This window comes from Bombina bombina, chromosome 1 (genome assembly GCF_027579735.1).
Source record: "Bombina bombina isolate aBomBom1 chromosome 1, aBomBom1.pri, whole genome shotgun sequence".
NCBI lineage: Eukaryota > Metazoa > Chordata > Amphibia > Anura > Bombinatoridae > Bombina > Bombina bombina.
Genome location: NC_069499.1, coordinates 1,204,226,494 through 1,204,248,083, shown reverse-complemented (window position 1 = coordinate 1,204,248,083; position 21,590 = coordinate 1,204,226,494). Strand labels below are relative to the sequence as shown.

Below are 21,590 nucleotides of genomic sequence, written 5' to 3'. Positions count from 1 at the left end.
TGACATTGGGCGATACATTTGAATAAAATATGCCTGATGATGAGATGAGCTGACTTGGGCTACAATTGGTACACAGGCTGGCCTTTTTCTTTGGTTATAAAGCCGGAGGACTTGCTTGACTTATCCGCCAACAACTAGTGTTCAAGCCACAAGCTTTTAGGGCACTTTTTAAATTTTTTACAAACATCAATTTTTCTGGCCTCTGCTACAGCAGTTGCTACAACAATACCCAATTTTTTCAGTCATTTGTACATTCCTAATTTTTCTGGCCTCTGCTGCAGCTCTGTGGGTACAAAACTCAAATAAAAAAAATAAGGCACATAACACTAGTGATTAAACTACGAAAAAAATTACGAATTGTACAACTTAGCATTAGCAAACCACTCATATCTGTTGGACCATTAAATTGAACGCAAAATGCCACAAATTTGAAGGAGGAGGACTGACCAAGCATCTTTATCCATCTCTTGGTTGCTTTAAATTATCTCCGTGTTCCATCTATGCCATACCTGTACTCTATTGTGCAAAAGGGTTGCATATGTGGTGTTTCATGCTGTTGTGCCTATTGCGGGTCGTGGCCCATGGTATAAAAAGGCTGAAGGAGAATGACCTGTAATGGGTGCCCCAGCAAATTTTTAGAAAAATGTTCCTGGTTCCTCTCAATTATCTCTGGGTTTCTAAAATGGATGCCATACCTGTACTCGCTTGTGCAAAAGGATGGCATATGTGGTGGTGTTTCCTGCAGGTGCTGGACCCTCTTATAAAAAAGCTGAAGGAGAACGACCTGGAGTGGGAGTCCAAGCATGGTTTTTGGGGCTATTTCACTTTTCAAAAAAATTATCTGTGGGTTTCTAAAATCAATGCCGTACCAGTACTCTATTGTTCAAAAGGATGCCATATGTTCTCTTTACTGCTGGTATTTTGTTTGAGGGTCCTGGACCCTCTTATAAAAAGGACTAAGGAGAAAGAGGTGTACTGGGTGTCCACTCAATTTTTTTTTCTATTTCACTTTTGCCCAAAATTATCTCTGGGTTTGTAAAATCAATGCTGTACCTGTACTCTATTGTTCAAAAGGATGCCATACATCCTCTTTCCTGCTGGTGTTTTTTTTGAGGGTCCTGGACCCTCTTATAAAAAAAAGGCTGAAGGAGAAAGAATTGTACTGGGTGTCCATCAAATCATTTGTTTGATTCAAATTCCCGGTTGCAACAAATTATCTCTGGGTTTCTAAAATCAATGCCTTTCCTGTAATCTAATTTTCAAAAGGATGCCATATGTCCTCTTTCCTGCTGCTGGTTTTGTGTAGGGTCCTGTAGCCTCTGCTAAAAAAAGGCTATAAATAAGTGTACTGGGTGTCTAATCAATCTTTTTTTAGATTTCACGGTTGCAACAAATTATCCCAGGGTTTCTAAAATCAATGCCTTTCCTGTAATCTATTAGTCACAAGGATGCCATATGTCCTGTTTCATGCTGTTGTTTCTGTTGAGGCTCCGGTAGCCTCTTATAAAAAGGCCTAAGGATAAAGAAGTGTACTGGGTGTATATGTTTTTTGAGATTTCACGGTTGCAACTAATGAATGATCTCTGTGTTTCTAAAATCAATGCCTTTCCTGTAATCTAATTTTCAAAAGGATGCCATATGTCCTCTTTTTTTTTTTTTGCTGAATAATCGTTTTTACTGGGATGGGATAAAAAAAATGGAAATAAGTTGTCAATTGTTGTACTATAACAAGATTTCTGACAAAACAGGTACAAAAAGTAACAAAATATTATGAATCAGAAAGTTGTAACAAGAGGGACCAAAGAAAAAAAAGACCCTACATCACTGGGCAGCTGGATAACTGAACTGCAGCACAACACTCCCACACATTATAAGACATAAGTAACACTGGGAAAAATACTTTTACTTGAAATACATACTGATAACTATGTTAAAGTAGTTAGATATACCAAACTGGACTTGTATTGATGAGGAATGAGTGCTTATGAAATACAACAATTACATTTTTATAACCTTTTTTTTCCCCCACTTTGGGAATTCGCCCAGTTTGTCTCTTGCATCCATGCTTCTTTTGTTTGAATTCACCACTACTAGATCAGATTCCTTCTAAAGGATAAATTCCATTATGCAAAATGAGTTGTAATTCACAGAACGTGGTTTGTTTCCTTTTGATGTGGTAATTTTTTTTTTTGTTCTTAGCAACAAAACTGCGTTACTTCCTTTAAGGGGTTGCGGGCTTGCCTGGAATCTGAAGCGTCATATAATTGGACAGAAGTGGACAGGTTTGTCTACATATTTTACATTTAATAAATCCACCTGTTTGGCAATAAGTCAAATATTACATCTACGATGTCTTCACCAAATCGTAGACATAAATATGGAAATCGTCATCAAATTTTATGAAATAAACAGAGGGTTTGGCTTCCACTTGGTGTATTACCATGCCAGTCCTTTTTGAGCCATCTTCTTTGGCATACTCCACTTGCTTTCCTACAAGGCTGTCCACAACTTCTCCTGGTTCTCTTTCTACTGGAGGGGAATCATTAGAGTCTGGCATGATGCAGAGATCTCCTTCTTTCTAGTCATCTAATTGCTGATACATATATAAAACTGGGTCCTTCTCGTAGGTTATATAAAACCATGTGTTCATTATGGGAGCTCTTGCTAAGACCATTCCTCTCCACTCATCCTTAGAACCATCTTCTGTTTCAAACATGTGTTCAACAGCTTTACCAATCATTGCTTCTGCCAAGTGAGCATCACTAATTCGAGATGAAGCAACTCTATCTGGAAGAACTTCAAGAGCAGACACTCGCTCGTCCTTGTGGAATTCTAGTCCATAGACACAATCAAATCCATCATATTTAATAAGATAAAGGGATGGGTTGACTGGCACTTGATCCAATACAGTTCCTTTCCATTGTGTTATTGGGCCACTACCTTCTTTCCAACCATGCTGTATTCTGCAACCTACAATATTCCTCCGGGGCTGGGAAATTGGTTTGCTTGGACCAACATTATTTCGATGCTTCTTGTGAGAAGTCCTTTTTTTCATCATACTGGCAGACACACCTGCATGTGCTGCATCACCTCTGGCTCTCTGACCTGCTGCCTTTCCGAATGGGGTCTTCATTCATCTGTGTATAAAAGGGCAGCAAAGCTGCCAAACTAGGGTAAAAATCCTATTCCTCCAATTTCCCTTTTTTGTTCCAGTCTATACAAAGAAACTGTGTCCTTTTAGTCCACCATCCAAGCAAGATTTCTGTGTTTCAATCCACAGCAAGTGGTTCCGATGTCAGGCTACTCCAACCTGAAGAGTGCTGCATAGACGTAACATTCAGGTTACTACACAGTCCCTCCAGTCCTTGCGATTTGTTGCAGTACTCTGTCTCAATGATATATTATTTTTTTTTTAGTGTCCTAACCTCCTCCCTTTTTTCTGCCTGCCTTATCCGTCATAGGTTTTGTCGGCAGCACTAACAGCAACTAACGCCTCAAGCTCTCCTGCTGAACTTCCAGACCCGGCCCATACCCTCACATTCCAGTTCCTCGTTTTCCTTCATCCTTGGAACCCCTCCCCCCACTACATTTCCTCTGCCAGATCCATATGTCCTCTTTCATGCTGCTGGTTTTGTGGAGGCTCCGGGAGCCTCTTCTAAAAAGGCCTAAGGATAAAGAAGTGTACTGGGTGTATAATCTAATTTTTTTTAGATTTCATGGTTGCAACTAATGATCTCTGTGTTTCTAAAATCAATGCCTTTACTGTAATCTTTTATTCAAAAGGATGACATATCTCCTCTTTCATGCTGTTGTTTCGGTTGAGGCTCCGGGACCCTCGTATTAAAAAGGTCTGAGGATAAATAAGTGTCACGGGTGTGTAATCAATGTTTTTTTCTAATTTCACGGTTGCAAATAATGATCTGTGGGTTTCTAAAATCAATGCCTTTACTGTAATCTTTTATTCAAAAGGATGACATATCTCCTCTTTCATGCTGTTGTTTTGGTTGAGGCTCCGGGACCCTCGTATTAAAAAGGCCTGAGGATAAATAAGTGTCACGGGTGTGTAATCAATGTTTTTTTCTATTTCACGGTTGCAAATAATGATCTGTGGGTTTCTAAAATCAATGCCTTTACTGTAATCTTTTATTCAAAAGGATGACGTATCTCCTCTTTCATGCTGTTGTTTCGGTTGAGGCTCCGGGACCCTCGTATTAAAAAGGCCTGAGGATAAATAAGTGTCACGGGTGTGTAATCAATGTTTTTTTCTATTTCACGGTTGCAAATAATGATCTGTGGGTTTCTAAAATCAATGCCTTTACTGTAATCTTTTATTCAAAAGGATGACATATCTCCTCTTTCATGCTGTTGTTTCGGTTGAGGCTCCGGGACCCTCGTATTAAAAAGGCCTGAGTATAAATAAGTGTCACGGGTGTGTAATCAATGTTTTTTTCTATTTCACGGTTGCAAATAATGATCTGTGGGTTTCTAAAATCAATGCCTTTACTGTAATCTTTTATTCAAAAGGATGACGTATCTCCTCTTTCATGCTGTTGTTTCGGTTGAGGCTCCGGGACCCTCGTATTAAAAAGGCCTGAGGATAAATAAGTGTCACGGGTGTGTAATCAATGTTTTTTTCTATTTCACGGTTGCAAATAATGATCTGTGGGTTTCTAAAATCAATGCCTTTACTGTAATCTTTTATTCAAAAGGATGACATATCTCCTCTTTCATGCTGTTGTTTCGGTTGAGGCTCCGGGACCCTCGTATTAAAAAGGCCTGAGCATAAATAAGTGTCACGGGTGTCTAATCAATGTTTTTTTCTAATTTCACTGTTGCAAATAATGATCTGTGGGTTTCTAAAATCAATGCCTTTACTGTAATCTTTTATTCGAAAGGATGACATATCTCCTCTTTCATGCTGTTGTTTCGTTTGAGGCTCCGGGACCCTCGTATTAAAAAGGCCTGAGGATAAATAAGTGTAACGGGTGTGTAATCAATGTTTTCTTCTATTTCACGGTTGCAAATAATGATCTGTGGGTTTCAAAAATCAATGCCTTTACTGTAATCTTTTATTCAAAAGGATGACATATCTCCTCTTTCATGCTGTTGTTTCGGTTGAGGCTCCGGGACCCTCGTATTAAAAAGGCCTGAGCATAAATAAGTGTCACGGGTGTCTAATCAATGTTTTTTTCTAATTTCACGGTTGCAAATAATGATCTGTGGGTTTATAAAATCAATGCCTTTACTGTAATCTTTTATTCAAAAGGATGACATATCTCCTCTTTCATGCTGTTGTTTCGGTTGAGGCTCCGGGACCCTCGTATTAAAAAGGCCTGAGGATAAATAAGTGTAACGGGTGTGTAATCAATGTTTTTTTTCTATTTCACGGTTGCAAATAATGATCTGTGGGTTTCTAAAATCAATGCCTTTACTGTAATCTTTTATTCAAAAGGATGACATATCTCCTCTTTCATGCTGTTGTTTCGGTTGAGGCTCCGGGACCCTTGTATTAAAAAGGCCTGAGCATAAATAAGTGTCATGGGTGTCTAATCAATGTTTTTTTCTAATTTCACGGTTGCAAATAATGATCTGTGGGTTTCTAAAATCAATGCCTTTACTGTAATCTTTTATTCAAAAGGATGACATATCTCCTCTTTCATGCTGTTGTTTCGGTTGAGGCTCCGGGACCCTCGTATTAAAAAGGCCTGAGGATAAATAAGTGTAACGGGTGTGTAATCAATGTTTTTTTCTATTTCACGGTTGCAAATAATGATCTGTGAGTTTCTAAAATCAATGCCTTTACTGTAATCTTTTATTCAAAAGGATGACATATCTCCTCTTTCATGCTGTTGTTTCCGTTGAGGCTCCGGGACCCTCGTATTAAAAAGGCCTGAGCATAAATAAGTGTCACGGGTGTGTAATCAATGTTTTTTTCTAATTTCACGGTTGCAAATAATGATCTGTGGGTTTCTAAAATCAATGCCTTTACTGTAATCTTTTATTCAAAAGGATGACATATCTCCTCTTTCATGCTGTTGTTTCGTTTGAGGCTCCGGGACCCTCGTATTAAAAAGGCCTGAGGATAAATAATTGTGTAACGGGTATCTAATGAATGTTTTTTTTTATTTCACGGGTCATATAAATGATCTCTGGGATTCTAAAATCAATGTCTTTCCTGTAATCTATTATTCAGAAGGATGACAGTACTACCAAAATACAGCCAATGAAGGGCCTTAGGAAGACTGAGCCAAGGTTGGATTGTAGTATTTAATTAGGCTAATCATGATGGCCATGTAGACCACCACCACCGAGAGTCCTGGAAGTAACAGGGATGAGATGAAAGAGCTAAGAATAGTAGAACTTGAAACAACAGAGTTAGCCATGGGTGTTAGTGCAAAACCGCTTGGCTTTTTTTTGGCTTTGGGTGTCTAATCAATGTTTTTTTCTAATTTCACGGTTGCAAATAATGATCTGTGGGTTTCTAAAATCAATGCCTTTACTGTAATCTTTTATTCAAAAGGATGACATATCTCCTCTTTCATGCTGTTGTTTCGGTTGAGGCTCCGGGACCCTCGTATTAAAAAGGCCTGAGCATAAATAAGTGTCACGGGTGTCTAATCAATGTTTTTTTCTAATTTCACGGTTGCAAATAATGATCTGTGGGTTTCTAAAATCAATGCCTTTACTGTAATCTATTATTCAAAAGGATGACATATCTCCTCTTTCATGCTGTTGTTTCGTTTGAGGCTCCGGGACCCACGTATTAAAAAGGCCTGAGGATAAATAATTGTGTAACGGGTATCTAATGAATGTTTTTTTTTTATTTCACGGGTCATATAAATGATCTCTGGGATTCTAAAATCAATGCCTTTCCTGTAATCTATTATTCAAAAGGATGACAGTACTACCAAAATACAGCTAATGAAGGGCCTTAGGAAGACTGAGCCAAGGTTGGATTGTAGTATTTGGTTAGGCTAATCATGATGGCCGTGTAGACCACCACCACCGAGAGTCCTGGAAGTAACAGGGATGAGATGAAAGAGCTAAGAATAGTAGAACTTGAAACAACAGAGTTAGCCATGGGTGTTAGTGCAAAACCGCTTGGCTTTTTTTTGGCTTTGAGTGCGGCTATTCATGCAGGCCATATAGAGCTGACAGCATTCGGTGTCGTATCAGCTATTAAACTAATAAGAACAGTACTACCAAAATACAGCCAATGAAGGGCCTTAGGAAGACTGAGCCAAGGTTGGATTGTAGTATTTGGTTAGGCTAATCATGATGGCCATGTAGACCACCACCACCGAGAGTCCTGGAAGTAACAGGGATGATGAGATGAAAGTGCTAAGAATAGTAGTACTTGAAACAACAGAGTTAGCCATGGGTGTTAATCCAAGACCGCTTGGATTTATTTTTGTATTGGGTGCGGCTAATCATGCATGCCATATAGAGCTGCCACCATTCGGTGTTGTATCAGCTATAAAAATAATAAGAACTGTACTATCAAAATACAGACAATGAAGGGCCTATGAAGACTGAGCAAAGGTTGGATTGTAGTATTTTGTTTGGCTAATCATGATGGCCATGTAGACCGCCCGTAACAGGGATGAAAGTGCTAAGAATAGTACTAATTGAAACAACCGAGTTAGCCATGGGTGTTAGTCTAAGACCACTCGGCTTTTTTTTGGGTTTGGGTGCAGCTAATCATGAAGGCCAGATAGACCTGCCACCATTTGGTGTTGTAACAGGTATGAAAATGCAAAGAACAGTACTACTTAACACAACCTACTTACCATGGGTCCCAGAGCATATGTTTGGTTGTTATATTTTGTAAGGGTAATCATGCAGGCCATATAGACCTCCACCGATAGGGTGAGTATGAGTAACAGCTATTAAAATGCGAAGGACATTACTAATTAACACAACATAGTTACCATGGGTCGCAGACCAAGAGCAGATGTCTTATTATTATATTTTGTATGGGTAATCATCCAGGCCGTATAGACCTCACCAAATAGGGGGAGTTACAGAGATTAAAGTGCTAAGAATGGTAGTACTTAAAACACAACCTAGTTAAAATAGGTAGCAGACCACATGTCTTATTATTATAATTTTTCAGGTTAATCTGGCAGGCCATATAGAACTCCCCCGATAGGGGGGGGGGACAGGGATTAAAGTGCTAAGAAAATTACTAATTAACACAAGCTAGTTGGGTCCAAGAACGCATGTTTGATTATTAGAATTTATTAGGGTAATTATATATCTAACAAATCTATCTATTTCTCTTCTATCGATTCTATCTAACTATCAATCTATGTATATCTATCTATCCTATCTATCAATCTATCTTCTGTCCGGGATGTTTTGAGACAGCCACTTTGGGAATGTTAGTTGATTTAGACCCATTATGGCTTAAAAGCAGACTCTGCATAAACTATGTAATTTTCCATGGGAGTTTTGCCAGGGATCCCCCTCCAGCATGCAACAGTCCAGGTGTTAGTACCCTTGAAACAACTTTTCCATCACTATTGTGGCCAGAAAGAGTCCTTGTAGGTTTTAAAGTTCGCCTGCCTATTGAATTCAATGGCGGTTCGCGCGGTAAAATTTTAGGTTCGCGACATCACTAATCAGCAGACCGGAACTATATGCAAGTGAAACAGAGAGTATTGGAATGCAAAGTTCAATGTATACAGTGATAACAAACAATACAGTCAGGATGGTTATGAGGATAAACCAAAATGTTACCAGTTCCAGTGATGATGGCAAACAGATCAATTTGTACTTAGCGTATGAGTAGAAGGATGCCTGTGAGGGAGACCGTTGATGCTGCAGAGCAGGAGCACTGAGCGGAGAGCATGTGTGAGCGGCAGAAGCAGAGAGATGCCGGGCGTGATGTCACACGCTGGAAGCCAAACAAACAAGACAGCTCCGGAACATGGCTGTGTTATTGTGGTTAGTAGAAACAACACAGAGTAAAGTGGTAACGTAGTAGGATGCAGGAGGCAGCCTAGGTAGTTGAGGAGAATAAAGGATAAGCAGATCAAATCCCAGCGTAACAGCAGGAAAACGGCTAGGTGTCTTCATAGGTACACAGCATACACAGGTGCACAACAAATTACCAAGCAACGAAGAAACCAGGGAGGAGCCTTAAATAGGGAAGCACAGTTCAGGATTTAAAGACACAGGAACATATAAGCCTAAATCCCTGACAGGCACGTAATGGATATGGATCAATCCGATCCTGTGGATGACTCTGAGGGGCATATTTATCAAGCTCCGTATACAGCTTGAGGCCCCTTGAGGCTCGCCAGAAACAGAAGTTATCAGGAAGTTATGCTCTATAATTTGTCCACCTGCTCTGAGGCGGTGGACAGAAATCAACCCGATTGAATACGATCAGGTTGATTGACACCCCCTGCTAGCGGCCGATTGGCCACGAATCTGCAGGGGGTGGCATTGCACCAGCAGTTCACAAGAACTGCTGGTGCAATGATAAATGCTGACAGTGTATGCTGTTGGCATTTATCGATGGGCAGCGGACATGATACGCTACTTTGTGTCATGTCCGCTCGCACATTGTTAAATATGCCCCTGAGTCTGAATCTACTCCACTTTGAATACGTGGGGCTGTTCTTTGGTTAGCCATACCGGTACCTCTTCGGCGGCCTCAACCTCCCTGATACACATGACCTTACGCATAATCCTGTTCATTCATCGCGTCAGAACATCCAGCGTTTGCCTTGAACGCCCCCACATTATACTTAGTGGTTTAACTAAAAATTGTTGTAGCACTCAGCACTGCCAGTCTGCCACTGAGTACTAGCGGGGGGGGGGGGGGGTGTTATAATATTATTAGAATATTAACTTGTTACTGGCACTGGCAGTTTGTACTTGCACCCCTCCTCACTCACCAGCAGCTAGCTTGCCCATCATAAATAAATTATTTGTAAATTTTGCAGCTTAATTATTTCAGAATAAAATAAATTATGTATATACCCTGTCTCACTAGTTATTTGCAATAGCAGTCAGGAATAATATATTTGATCTAAAATTGTTGAACATCTTTTATATAGACATCTGTGTACAGTCACAGAGCAGCTCTGTCTATATAAAGGTACACAATCTTACATCAGCTATATATTCTGCTTTGCAAATAACTTATTTATATCTTTCTCTATCACTCTGTCTTGTCATGGCTGTGGGACATATCATCTGCACTGGCTGGGTTTTAAAGGCTGGGTTTTAAAAAGTTTTACTAAAGACACACTGTGTTACTGACGCTGCTGGAGACAGTGCACTTTGTTTTAGCACTTGGGGCCCGATCCAATATGCAGCGTCGCCCGCAAAAGCCACCGACGCCGAATTTTGCGCGGGTTTGGTATCCTATACCTAGAAGTTACGCGCGTATATTTCTGCCTTCGCCCGTAGTTTTTTGGCCCATAGACTGACATACAAAACACGCACAGTTTGGTATCCAATATACAGCGTAAGGACTTAAGCGCGCAGATTTTTGAAAATCTACTCCATTTCCATCTCGCCACAAATTGCAGGCGCAGTAACCCTTGCACTAACTAACAAACCAATGTAACTCTCTGAGGGCTTAGCAAACACATACATAATCACATACATATAAGCAGCTGATCTCAAACAGTTAAACCTCTTCTAAGCATTCATAATTCCTCCCCCTGCAAGTGTGTCAAACCAATCACAAACAGCACAACCTCTCACCTGCAGCCTTAAAACACCTGCCAATGCACACCCTCATTAGCCACCATGTTTCCCCTGCATTATATTGCATACTTAGAGAGACAGCATCGTGGGGCACAAGGGGTGCTGGAAGCCCTACAAGCCCCTATTTTGGATGATATACCTGCTGCTGAGGTCCCTGATGGTGCTGTGGCCATCCCTGCTCCTGTTGCTGCTGCTGCTGTCCCTACTCCTCCTGCAGTTGTCCCTGTTCCTGGTGCTGCCCCTGCTACTGTTGCTGCAGCTGGCCATAGACCAGCAGGGCCTATAAGACGAAGGCATCAGCAGAGGGGAAGAGCACCAAGGATACACAGGGTTAGGGTCACCCTGTTTGGGATGACAGAAGTGGAGGTCAGGGAAAAATATCGCTTGACATCTGCAAGCCTCATTGACCTATATGAGATCTTGAAGGATGATATTGACCCTCAAGCGAATAGGAACCGAGCTCTGACTGGTATGCAGATGCTGTTGTGTGTTGTACACTTCCTGGCATCCGGCTCATACCAGTCAACAGAGGGGCTTGTGTCTGGCCTAGCGCAGTCTACCTTCTCCAGGATTTTAGGGGAGGTTTTGACTGCTCTAGATAACCAGACACAGCAATACATTCATTTCCCCCATACCCCCCAGGAATGGAACCGTCTTAAACAAGGCTTCTATCAACTGGGGGGTATTCCCGATGTCATGGGGGCAATTGATTGCACACATGTGCGTATCGTGGTCCCACATAAGGAGCCACTCCTCTATATTAACAGGAAAGGGTTTTACTCATTGAATTGCCAGATGGTCTGCGATATCACTCTGAAATCACACATGTGTATGCAGGCTTTCCAGGCAGGACCGTCTTTAACACAGGGCAAAAGGGGCAGCTGCCCTGGGCCCAGTCTCTGTTGAGGGGCCCAAGAGTCCTAAAAAAAAAAAAAAAAAAAAATTTTTTTTTTTTTTTTTTTTTTTTATGGTTCATACCAGACTGCTGATGTGACATGGGGAACACACACATTCAGTCCTAATACTGTCACAGTCAAAAGTACTCTACTTATATATTTTTTAAAAACTGTGCCAGACCGTGCCGGTGTCATGTGACATGCCAAGCTAGTGCCATGTGCTGTTTTAGATGTGCACTGTGCAGCACTGAATGCAAAGCCCTAACTCGGCATCCAGCCATTTCCCACTGCATCAGAAAAGGTCCTACTGGGGTTACCACTGTTACCAGGTAACTGCTCTGGTGGTGGGGATTGTTTCTGGGTAGGGCTGACTGTAGGCGCATGCAGCAGAAAGCTGGAGCGGCAGGCACATGAGGATTTGAGCATCTGTGCAGCTGCATACACTGCTCTCTTCAGTCTTGAGGCCGTGTGACTCATCTCACACTGTATCCATGCAGCCTTGGACAGACAGCATCCAGTCTACTGGTCCCCTTAGCCCTGCTCTTTCTGCTGTGGCCCTAAGATCAACTAACTGAAGTTTGTTAGGGGAATAGTGCTTTGTAGAAAGGTGTCAGTGGGAAGAATAAGTGAGTGCACACACGCCCCTCCCCATGCAGCATTGTCTAGTTCAGGGTGAGATGGAACTTGTTCCTAGCAAAGAAGTGACATGTGCTGGTGTGGCTGATGTATAGCGTCATGCTGATACTTCACACATTAATGTAAGGTTTATTTTTATAGTAGTTCTGCTGTTCCAGTCAGTAAACTTATATTTGTCTGCACCTCCATGCTTCCTCCTTTACCTTGCTTTGCTCCTGTTGGCTGCCCTAAATCTCTTTAACCAGCTAACCTCACACCAGAATTCATTCAAAAGAATATTAAATGAATCCACAGTGGAGGAATTTATATATTTATTTACTTATTAGTACTGCTTAGGTCCAGTTTCACATATTGCATTTTTTTTTTTAAATGATTAGCCCAGCAGTGGATGATCCATCGCTGGGCTAATAATAATAAAAAAAATTGATTTAGTTGTTTTTTGGGATGTTGGGGTGGAGAGCAAAATTGCATGGGGGGGGGGGCAAGAAAATTTTTGCCCAGGGTCCAATCAATATTAAAGACGGCCCTGTTTCCAGGGAGTGCACATGATTCCTACATCCTGCGCCAGACCTCCTTATTCCATGAAAATGGAACACTCTCAGGAGGATGGCTGCTTGGTGAGTACCTTCATTCTGTCTGTATATTTCTACTAAAGGGACACTAAACACAAAATAATTATCTCATGTTTCAGATAGAGAATACAATGTTAAACAACATTACAATTCACTTCTATTATCTCATTTGATTTATTCTTTAGATATCTTTTGTTGAAAAAATAGCAATGCACATAGATGAGCCAATCATATGAGGCATCTATGTGCAGCCAACAATCAGCAGCTAATGAGCATATCTAATATGCTTGTCAGCAAATGATATCAATAGAATGGAGCAAATGACATAATAGTAGTAAATTATAAAGTTGAAGAAAATTGCAGGTTCTTTTTAACTCATGAAACAAGAAATGTGTGTTTCATGTCCCTTTAAAGGGAAAGTATACTATAAATAGGTTTTCACTTAAAAGGACATTTTCTTAAAATGGCATGTTCTATCTGAATTATTAAAAGGGCATGAAACCCAATATTTTTCTTTCATGATTCAGTTATAAAATAACATTTTAACCCCTTAATGACCGGACCATTTTTCAATTTTCTTACCCTTAATGACAATGGCTATTTTTACATTTCTGCACTGTTTGCGTTTAGCTGTAATTTTCCTCTTACTCGTTTACTGTACCCACACATATTATATACCGTTTTTCTCGTCATTAAATGGACTTTCTAAAGATACCATTATTTTCATCATATCTTATAATTTACTAAAAAAAAAAATTATAAAATATGAGGAAAAAATGGAAAAAAACACACTTTTTCTAACTTTGACCCCCAAAATCTGTTACACATCTACAATCACCAAAAAACACCCATGCTAAATAGTTTCTAAATTTTGTCCTGAGTTTAGAAATACCCAATGTTTACATGTTCTTAGCTTTTTTTGCAATTTATAGGGCAATAAACACAAGTAGCACTTTGCTATTTCCAAACCACTTTTTTTCAAAATTAGCGCTAGTTACATTGGGACACTGATATCTGTCAGGAATATCTGAATATCCCTTGACATGTATATATTTTGTTTTAGAAGACATCCCAAAGTATTGATCTAGGCCCATTTTGGTATATTTCATGCCACCATTTCACCGCCAAATGCGATAAAAAAAAAAAAAGTTCACTTTTTCACAAATTTTGTCACAAACTTTAGGTTTCCCACTGAAATTATTTACAAACAGCTTCTGCAATTATGGCACAAATGGTTGTAAATGCTTCTCTGGGATCCCCTTTTTCAGAAATAACAGACTTATATGGCTTTGTGGGTGCTTTTTGGTAATTAGAAGGCCGCTAAATGCCACTGCGCACCCCACGTGTTTTATGCCCAGGAGTGAAGGGGTTAATTAGGGAGCTTGTAGGGAGCTTGTAGGGTTAATTTTAGCTTTAGTGTAGTGTAGTAGACAACCCCAAGTATTGATCTAGGCCCATTTTGGTATATTTTATGCCACCATTTCACCGCCAAATGCGAGCAAATAAAAAAAAAAACTTTACATTTTTCACAATTTTAGGTTTCTCACTGAAATTATTTACAAACAGCTTGTGCAATTATGGCAGAAATTGTTGTAAAAGCTTCTCTGGGATCCCCTTTGTTCAGAAATAGCAGATTTATATGGCTTTGGCGTTGCTTTTTGGTAATTAGAAGGCCGATAAATGATGCTGCGCACCACACGTGAATTATGCCCAGCAGTGAAGGGGTTAAATTAGGTAGCTTGTAGGGAGCTTGCAGGGTTAATTTTAGAGATCAGCCTCCCACCTGACACATCCCACCCCCTGATCCCTCCCAAACAGCTCTCTTCCCTCCCCCACCCCACAATTGTTACCGCCATCTTAAGTACTGGCAGAAAGTCTGCCAGTACTAAATAAGAGTTTTTTTGTTTTTTTTAAAATAAAAATTATAAAATATTTTAGTTGTGATGGACCCCTGCCTTAGCACCAACCTCCCTGATCCCCCCCCTCCAGCTCTCTAACCCTCTCCTCTACCTAATTACCGCCATCTTGTCTGCCAGTACCCAGTTTGGCCCCACAAACCAAACTTATTTTAATTGTATTTATAACTGTTATTTGTGTTTAATTATTTCTGTAGTGTAGCAGCCCCCCCACAATACCCCCACCCCCTCCCCCTCACAGATCCTTTTAAATATAAAAAAAATAAAATAACTTTTTTTCCCCTTACTTTTTCATTGGTGTCAGTGTGGCTAATGTGCGCATGTGCACGTGCACGCGCGCCCACGTGCACGCGCGCATCGTGCACGCGCGCGCACACGCTCCCTCCTCCCACCGGTCAGAGGCACCATCGGCACCATCACTACCGGTGCAGAGAGGGCCACAGAGTGGCTCTCTCTGCATCGGAGTCTTGTAAAGGGGTATTGCAGGATGCCTCCATATCGAGGCATCACTGCAATACCCTCAGAGCTGCTGGAAGTGATTGTGATCACTTCCAGCACTCTGTTAGACAACTGACGTACCAGGTACGTCCATTGTCATTAACTGATTGTTAATGCATGACGTACCTGGTACGTCAGTTGTCATTAAGGGGTTACATTCCAGTTTACTTCTTTTATTTAATTTGCTTCATTCATCAGATATCCTTTGTTGAAGAAATAGTAATACACATGTGTGAGCCAATCACACAAGGCATCTATGTACAGCCACCAATCAGCAGCTACTGAGCCTATTCAGATATGCTTTTCAACAAACGATATCATGAGAATGAAGCAAATCAGATAATATAAGTAAATTGGAAAGTTGTTTAAAATTGCATGTTTTATCTGAATCATGAAATAAAAAAATTGTATTTCATGTCCCTTTAAAATAGAATTTTGGTCTAGACTAATCCTGGCATAAAAGTAGATTGCTTACAATGCACCAATTTAATGTTTTGGTTAAATACATCTTTTAAATGAAATCCATGTTATGTCCCTTTAAGCACATGATGTACCTGTAGTAATCAGAATACATATGTTACATGACAGGTGACACAGGGTATGGCTGCAGACCATGGCTATTAACCCCCTTGGTGCACCCCCTTACAGAGCCACAACTCAGGTACCGGGAGGCCCACATACGAACAAGAAATGTAATCGAAAGGAGCTTTGGCCTATTAAAATCCAGATTCAGGTGTCTGGATGTTACAGGCGGAGCTCTACAGTATAACCCCAACAAAGTGTGTTCCATTGTCAATGCTTGTTGTATTCTACACATTGCTGTGGACACACGTATATTGGGGGGCATGGAACCAGACCAAGAGCAGCAGCAGCAGCTGGTTCCTATACCTGAGGATGTGGACAGGGGGACACTGAGGGGGGATGAAGTGAGGGATTCTGTCATCCCGGAATACTTCACCTGTAAGTTACTTGTTCATAAGTACAGTAAACTGTAACATTCACATGTATTATGATGTTTGACTGTACCTCACCAACCATTGCATGTGTATATATATCATGTCTTGCAGAATTACATACTGCGGATTTCCACTGCATGTAAGTGAAACTACTACATCCCAACCCCCTTCCCTTAACCACCCTAATTACTGTATATTTCTTATTTGTTTAATTCATGTTTAGGTCAATATGATTTATTGACTATCATTAAGAATGATGAAAATGGATGTTTATACCTTATGTTCACACCTTCTGTAAATACATTATTAGTTAGATATACCCATGTGTCAATTTATATTGGATGTGAGAAACCTTGATTTACATCTTATAAGTGAATATTACTATATGTACCCTTCATACACAACTATGTGATGTGGTTTATAGAACATGAATATGTCATAGAAAGTCAAAATCCTGTGTGAGCACCTTAAGCTACTGCACAGTCTTATGATGTGAATTATGATAGCATAATGTCCCAATATGTATAAATGATCGGACCAAGTTATCTTGAATAAAGACTCACCCAGCTGGAGGATAGATCCGGATCACCGCCAAGTATCACTGCCACAAAAGAGAGAAGCCCGTCCACAGAGAGCGTGCTTTCAGATCCAGGTATACCTGAGGCGACGGGTTGACTCAATCAGAGCCCTTCTTTGCGCCTCCGGCTTTTCCACTGCTCTCCTCCTGGGTCTTACTCCACTCGCGGCTACTCGGCGTCTGACGTCACCGGCACCTCCGTTCGCGGCTTCTTTGTCCTTCAGCTGTTAGATCAATCAGCGGGTGCTGGCTTTATGAAATAGCGGTTTACAGGTAACCAGTGTGCATGCTCCGTTTCAAGGATTCCATATAACAAAGTGATGAGCAACGACTATGGCCTAACGGGCTGAAACGCGTCAGCAATAGTTCTTTAGGTGTTATCCTCACACACCACTATGCCCCCATCTTTTGTTGAGAATATGCTTCCCTAGGGAAGTTTCTGTGACTCATAATAAAAGTTTTATGAAGTACCTTGGTGCAGCTCATCACTTTGTTAAATGAATATGTCATAAACATGATAATAATACCTTTTTTTGGACATTTCCACACAGGTATTATTATATGTTTTAACAATATTACTTTATTAAAACACACCTCACATGGATGTGAATGACAATTATATGGTAAATAACAGAGGACAAGAATTATGGTGAACTATAAGAATATTTATTTTTTTCTTGGCTTCTTGGATGACGGGGCTGAGGTGACTGGAGTGGATCTCCTGTTTCTCCTGGGTTGTGTGGATTCAGATGATTCTGCCGGAGTGCTAGCCACAGATGAGAGGCTGGAGGCAGTGTCCTGCTGGTGTGTGAAGTGCTCCACCAACACACCCAGGAGTTGGTTTTGTTCCCGCCATCTGTTGTCAATCTGCATCTGCATATCTGATATAACTCTCATAATCTGAGACTGGTTTTGGACTACTCCATTTAAGGATGCTGCCATGTCCCTCTGCAGCTCGATGGTATGCTGGAGTAACCTCTGTTGGCTCCTGTGAAACCTGTGTTGGTCTCTCTGTCTGCTCTCGCAGCTTGCTATGAGCCTCCTCTGTAGTAAAATGTATTCATCTCCCAGGGGAGAATACATTGGATCTATAGGCTCTTGAGCAGCAGGGATTGTAGGTGTAGGTTCAGCTCTAGCTGCTGGTGCATCATGGACATCCTCAGCTGCTAGTGCATCATGGACATCCTCAGCTGCTGGTGCATCATGGACATCCACAGCTGCTGGTGCATCATGGACATCCTCAGCTGCTGGTGCATCAGGGACAACTACAGCTGCTGGTGCATCAGGGACAACTACAGCTGCTGGTGCATCAGGGACAACTACAGCTATATGCTCCTCTTAAGATGTTGGAGCTCTTCCAAGGGAAGAGGATGGTGGAGCTCTCCGGGTGGACTGGTAGTCCCATTGACGACTAGTGTGCGACCACTCAGCCTGTCCAGTTTGCATTTCCTGTGCGTAAAAGCCATGACTGGCCTGATATTGGGGGCTAAAGACATGTACCCTTTGGGGCTGACTTGGTTCCCCCTCAAAGCCAAAAGAATAATCCTCTGGCCAGGTATCTTGCCAGGACCCCTCTGACAATGTTGGTGGCATCACGTCTGGGTCCTCAACAGAGGCAATCCAACCCAGCTCATGCCTTTGAGCATACTGTCCTTGTTGCTGCATTCCTCGGACTGGTGGTGGAGGTGGATGCATTCTTTGGACTGGTGGTGGAGGTGGATGCATTTCTCAGACTGGTGGTGGAGGTGGATGCATGCCTGTTTGCACCCTGGTGACAGGAGGTTCTGTGGAGGAGTCAAATGATGAGAGGGATTAGTACAATCATATATATGTCCATGTGGGCATACAATGTACATTGATACATGCCTATACTCATTCTCATGTCAAACTCTATAACATGCATGTGCACATTGTGATTTGTGATATGAGAGATTTTAATATGCAAAGTATACATGTATGTGTTTCATACAATAGTTATGTGTACATGTCAGTGATGGAGAAAATGTGTTCTTTAAGTGACACTATAGTCACACAATTGTATGAAATGAATTAAATGAAATGTATGAATTTTGAATCGTGTAATTACGTGGCGCATCTTTTAGAACTGGCGGTTATTTTTTACGATTCATAGCCTAATTTGCATAAAACTACTCTTTATTGAGACTTTACGTGAACAAAACACTGGCGTAAGTACTTGCGACGACTAAAATGTGTATTTGCAAACATTTTAGTTGATCGCCGGTTTTTCATACTTACGCCAGTTTAGCATCTGACGGTGAAGTATATGTGATAGCTCGAGTTGCGAGGTAAAATTACGGGCGGTGCGGGTTCCCTCGATTGCGCCGAAAACTACGCCGTATATCGGATTGCGCCCTTCATGTTTTAATTTATTGTTGTCTGTCTACTCTGAACTGCCTGCCTGCTGGGCTTCTGCCAAATTCTCTCTCTGAGTCAGAAAATAATGTACTAGTAGTGCTTTACTGCTTCATTGTGTCCTACTTTTTGGCCAAGTGACTAAACTGTTTGCGCAATTCTTGAGTAGTCAAACTTGAAGATATTGTAAATGTAGTAACAGCACACTCACAGTGGGACTGATCCAGCCATCAAAGGGACAGTCTACTTGAAAAAGTGTATTGTTTAAAATGATAGATAATCCCTTTATTACCCATTTACCAGTTTTGTATAACTTGAGGTCTGTTTAAATTGTTTGAACTCTAGAAGTGGCAAATCTGTGTCACCTTTATTCCCTTTAAACCTTTCAAAATGTTTCTAAGCAGAGATTCAGATATTAAACTGTAGAAAATATTGATGTTTACTGTAGTAAACTGGCATGTGTTTAACTTGTTGCACCTGCACCAAATCTTTGTTTTTTGGGCTACTATGTCCTGTTTAAATAGTTTGAACTTTAGAAGTGGAAAATCTGTTTATATAACATTTTTTTTTCAATGTAAACCTATCCTGGCAACATGTGTTGTGTATTAAACTGTATAAAATGATGTTTCTTGTTAACTGCCGTGGCCATGTGTAAGTTGCATTCCACTTCTATTTACCTATTTATTTATTTGGCTAATGTCATTTTAACTTATTGAACTCCTAAATGTGGAAAATTATGTGGCAAAACATCTTAAATTTTTTAATAAAATGTGTTTAACTAATGCAGTTTGTGTGTCTGCATGAAATTTTGTCAATAAAAAAATCTCCCTTATGCCAAAAAGGCGTTTGATCGGTTGGATTGGACATTTTTGACATGCACCTTACACAAATTTGGCTTACCAAAAGATTTTATATCTAAAATTACTGCACTATATACTGTCCCTACAGCCAAAATCAAGGTCAATGGCCTCTTGTCAGATCCCTTCCCAATCCGAAATGGTACTCGTCAAGGTTGCCCTCTTTCTCCCTTGCTATTTGTTTTGTCTATGGAAGTTCTGGCTGCTATTTTACGCTCCTCAAATTTAGTGGAAGGTATTAAAATCAAAACTTCCGAGTACAAACTGGCCCTATTTGCAGACGACCTCCTTATGACGCTCACAAATCCTGTAAGATCCCTCAAGGCGGATCACTCAATTCTCAAGGACTACGGAGACTTCTCTAATTTTTCTATAAATTATGAGAAGTCAGTCATTCTACCAGTTCACGTCACTCAGACAGACTTAATACACCTCCAATATATTGCCCCATTCACATTCAATACTCAATCCTTAAATACTTAGGCATATATCTATCCCCAACTCAAGAGGAGTTAATCAAACTCAACTATGACTCACTAACATCACATATACTCTCAAACACTGAGACTTGGTCCCCTAAATCTATATCCTGGTTGGGTAGAATAGGAGCAGCTAAAATGACATTACTCCCTAAGATTTTATATATTTTGCAGACTGTACCCATCCCCATCCCAAAATCCATGATCCCAAAACTCCAAACAATCATTAATGCTTATATTTGGAAAGCCAAACCACCAAGAATTGCCAAATCAACCCTATACAGAAACACCACCCAGGGAGGCTTGGGGGTCCCAAACATAAGGGAATACAGAAACGCCATATTTCTTTCAAGAATTATAGATTGGTGCTCGATTGAAGAGCATCATCATAAACAATGGGTTAAACTTGAGCATGAACTCTCTGGTTGTACCCAATTGGGCTCTATGTGTTGGACTGATATATATCCAAGACCAAATACCTTAATAACCCAATCATACATGAGACTTTTAATACATGGATAGAGATAGTTAAAACACACCCTAATTTGTCGTCAATACCCTCCCCACTGACACCTATACTACAAAATGATAACTTTCCATTGGGACTCACTTTCACCCCCACAGGTACCAAGGACATTCATCTTCTGTTACCAGCCTATGTATTGACAGAAGGTGACAATTTACTACCTAGACATTCCATGGAATCCTTGAGCAATGGATTTTTCAGTATGTGGTTTCGTTACCTCCAACTTAGCCACTACTTTCAGTCCTCACATAAATCCCCCTAAATAGGCAACGAACACAATTTGAGATACTGTGCAGTTCTTCCTCTTCTAACTTTCACACAATTTCTCGTACATATAAACTATTGACTACACCAATTGAAACCGATTTACCAACATTTACTAAAGCTTGGAATAGAGATTTACCATTTTTAATCCCAATTACAGAATGGCATTCAATTTTCACAGCGGTGAAACGGTCGGCACATTCGGCTAAACTTATAGAAACCAACATGAAATTATTAACTAGGTGGTATCTCACACCACAGAGACTCAAGCATCTCTTTCCTGGTTTTTCTAACCGCTGCTGGAGACAGTGT

General features: G+C 40.6%; 1 pseudogene; it reads right to left on the bottom strand.

Moving 5' to 3' along the window:
• Nucleotides 1–2,234: 2,234 nt before the first annotated feature.
• Nucleotides 2,235–3,449, bottom strand: LOC128642002 (spindlin-Z-like; annotated as a pseudogene).
• Nucleotides 3,450–21,590: the final 18,141 nt, after the last annotated feature.